The 4,101-nt window shown below is 32.8% G+C and overlaps 1 long non-coding RNA gene across 1 annotated transcript; it reads left to right on the top strand.

The window, feature by feature from the left end:
• The first annotated feature begins 494 nt into the window (after window positions 1-494).
• On the top strand, window positions 495-3,791 carry LOC145556126 (uncharacterized). Its single transcript, XR_014091761.1, has 6 exons — window positions 495-674; window positions 920-1,042; window positions 1,246-1,348; window positions 1,449-1,574; window positions 1,898-2,074; window positions 2,979-3,791. It is a non-coding gene; the product is annotated as an uncharacterized LOC145556126 (long non-coding RNA).
• Window positions 3,792-4,101: the final 310 nt, after the last annotated feature.

A 4,101-nucleotide genomic window follows, 5' to 3' on the forward strand; every position in this document is an offset into this window, starting at 1 on the left:
CTCCTTTAACTAATGAGCGACGCAAATAATAATGTGCAGCATTATACTTTTAATTATTTGCGTCACTTATTATTAGTTGAGTGACGCAAATAACGCATTTGCATTTAGGTTATTTCTGATTCACTTGCTAGCTGCCTCCATTTTACTACTCCTATCTTCCAAGACAGCGATTTCCAAGAGCTAAACACCCAGAAATTCGAGCAAAAAAACCCCAGAAATTCGACCCAGCAGACACCCCAAGAAATTCGAGCAAAAATCACCCAGAAATTCAAGGAAATTCGACCCTAAAACCCCCAGAAAATTGACCCAAAACCCCCCAGAAAATCGACCCAAAAATCCCCAGAAATTCGACCAAAAAAACCCCCACAAATTCAACAACCAAACCGTAATCAAATCAACACCCATAATCGGAAAAAATTCAGAGCTACAAATCCCCCAATTTCGAGCAAAACACCAAAAAAAACCCAGAAAAATTGAGCAAATTCTGGGCATTAATTCGAGCACATTCGATCAAAAAAATCGAGCATTAATTTGAGCAAATTCGAGCAAAAAAATCGAATCAAAACCCCATTAATTCGAACCCTAGAAACCCCAAAAAATTCGAGCAAAATTACTGTCCTCATAGTCGAGCAATGTTGGGATTTTTTGAGTTTGTGAAGTCGATTTCACCTAAGGTAAGATTGCTTCTATTTATATTCAATATTTTCAAAATTACTATACAGTGTTGTGGGTTAAATTTTCTGTTTTAAGATTGTTTCTGTTTTATGTTAAATTTTCTGTTTTAAGTTAAATTTTCTGCGCTTTTTACAATGCCCAACAGCCAAGATGGGCATTCTGATAATGGATCCTTTTTCATAAAATAAATTTTCTCTTACTGTGAGTTATGGGTACCAAATTGTTCAACTGTTTGCTTTGATAGGTTGATTATGAGTACAACATGTCAACTGATACCAACCCATAGCAGTTCGACCGTCTTCGCTCCTCCAAATCAACTGCATTTAGGCTCGACATTGTTGAATTTGTGAAGTCGATTTCACCTAAGGTAAGATTGCTTCTATTTATGTTCAATATTTTCATTTCCTCAAAAAAGAAAATTTTCAATATTTTCATGGTAGATAGAATGTAGCATCTGACTTGAACAAGGACGTAGTTTAATTTCAAGTTTACTATTAATTCATTAATTAGAAAATATTTTATAGTATGATTGAATTTTGTTGGTTTAATATATGTAATTTTATATTGCAGATTCTTAATTATGCGGAAGTGAATTCCACAAGTTGCTCGAGGTTCTGGTTGTGGACAAACGATTAAGGCGGTAGTACCTATCACCACAAGTTGGTTTGGAATAGTAAGCATAAAGCTTTTTACTTTGTTTTCTTTGATGGGGCTGCTGTAATTTTTGTTAAGTAATGTGTATTTGTCAAACTCACTACTTTCATGTTTTTCAGGCAAGTAAAACTACCCATACATGCCAAGAAAATTCATCTAACTTCTAAATATTTCACTTGTGAATCCGTGAGAGAAATCAATCCCATCTGTGCTCAATTTATCTGGTTTGTTTTCTTGTATCAAAGGTGATTCTTGGGATCAGTTTGTTTTTTTAAGGGTTTTTTTTTTCTTGTTAATATAAGAGATATTTTATAGTATTGAAATGAAAAAAGCACATCTTTGACACACTTACTATAAATGACTACTAATGTTTTGGATAAAGCTTGTCATTCAAAAGCTATTATAAATTGCCATTTATGTTACATTGTTACGAGTATCACATATTACCAGTTCTTGAAGAAGTGGGAAATTTAAACATGCTGCACTCTTTGATGTTAAGACTATTAAGTGGTGGCTAGTTTGCTACACTTGAATACTCTTATTCATCTTTGCTTCCATGCCATTTCAGATTGCAGATGTGTGGTCTTGTGGGGTAACTTTGTATGTAATGTTGGTCGGGGCTTACCTATTTGAGGACCCTGAGGAACCTAAAAATTATCGCAAAACAATACATGTAAGTCATTTACTATTTTATATACCAAGGTGGTGGCTTCTTTGGTTGCCTGTCTGACCCTTAGTGATTTCTGCTGGTGCAGCGAATTTTAAATGTCCAATACTCTATTCCTGACTATGTACATATATCTCCAGAATGTCAACATCTGCTTTCAAGGATATTTGTTGTTGATCCGGCCAAGGTCTCTTATGAGTTCATGAAATTTTGTTCGATTCTTCTCATCTTTGTATGTGTTCATTACTATGTAAATTTGTTGCATTGCTTGGTTGATATCTTTGCATCTGTTGTTTTGAACTTTTGATGATAGTGCCCCCACCAAGTTCAGTCTAGCCTGTGTATTACTCCATCTTTCAAGTTTGTTGTCACATTTTCTAGCGGTTTCTGATTAAATGTATTGACATGATAAAGCCCATCACTTATTTTAAAGTAGCTGCAATGTGGCATATTAGTAGTTTATATAAAACCTTACAATCCACGTTAGAATATATGACGCCTTTATTTGGACATTTTAAAATAGTTGTAATTATTAATTTCGAACAGAGGGAGTATAATTTATTTCGATAGGAGCTTGTGTAATTTTATATGGCAGATTCTTAATTATATGGCAGATTCTTAATTATATGGCAGATTCTTAATTTCGAGAGAAGCTGTATTATTTGTGGCTTGTTAGTAATCTTAGTATAGAGCATATCTTTATTTAGGAAATGCTCAATTCAACCGTATTAGCTATAGCATGAAATTTGAGGTTGATTAATACAATCTAAGAAAATATTTGAAACACCCTTCATTTTCTTATAGAGTTTTCACTTATGTGAAATTTTCTAAGGAGATGTATTATTCTTTTTCTTATACAACCCCAACTCCTAAACAATACTATCTATACCATGAAATTTTAATTAGGAGACATTATTAATCATAATACAACTACTCATGAAGGAAAAATAGTCACTGTTAGGTAACAAAGAGTATTGTGAAGGCTATGTCACTAAATAATTATCTTAAATTATAGCATGGTGATACATTAGATAGTTTTGCCTCACTTTAGATAGTAGTTGTTGCTGTGTACTCTAATCATTCATCTTTCCCATGACCATACTTTGAGCACTATGGCCCATTTTTTTTTTATCTTCCTTTTTTTTCCAAGGTCAATAGTTATAATTAGTGGAGTTTTGGTTTATGAGTGATTTTATCGATATTTTATAGTGAGTCATTTTATGCGATATTTGATGTCTAATGATAATTACATCAATTAAGAGAGACTAACATTGCCATTTTGTGTTGCGTCTTGCGTGCAACAGGATATCCACAAGACCACAACCTTCTTAAGATAAAGAAACATTGAATATTAATTTATTCACAAATATATCATAGATTATGAAGGCTTGTGTGTATAAATACTACCCTTTTTCTTGTTCAAGAATATGTGAATTTTCTTTTTTTTTTTGGCGGTATGTGGTTGGTTAATACTTAATATCTTATTACAATCATTTTGCATAAGATTCAAGTACTAATTTGTTCAGTTTATTATTTGGAGTTTAAAGCTGTTATAGGTCCTTCTACTGTTGAAGTTATGAGAGCAGGAGCCTTCAAGATTGGTGAATCGCTGGGACTATTGACAACATTGTCTAGTGCAAGCTTTACACCGTATACCGAGGAGGAGATAAATGAGATTCGAGATATTTGGGCAGAGTATTTTATATGTAATGTTGAACTTTAGATTTACACTTAGCGCATGTTGGACTCTTGTTTTGGATTATAGGCTTGACATGAATGATTTTGGTTAATTGGTGTTGGGATGATGAGTATAATGTTTATGATATTGAGATGTAAATTATTGGACAGGTTGTTAATATAATGTCGTCATTCCCAATTTTATGGGTAGGCCAAATTACAAAGGAGACTCCGCTGAAATTTACATTTGCATTATTCAATAATATTGCATTTTAATTTCAATATATTAGCGTTAGCATATTACTTTATACCACTAGTAAGGAAAACAGGTACTACAAACATATACAAGGCAATTATTATAATTAAAAAAAAAATCACCTCATTTGCGTCACTCATTAAACAAACAAGTGACGCAAATACAACAATTT

Source organism: Chenopodium album, chromosome 8 (genome assembly GCF_948465745.1).
Source record: "Chenopodium album chromosome 8, dcCheAlbu1.1, whole genome shotgun sequence".
Classification (NCBI taxonomy): domain Eukaryota; kingdom Viridiplantae; phylum Streptophyta; class Magnoliopsida; order Caryophyllales; family Amaranthaceae; genus Chenopodium; species Chenopodium album.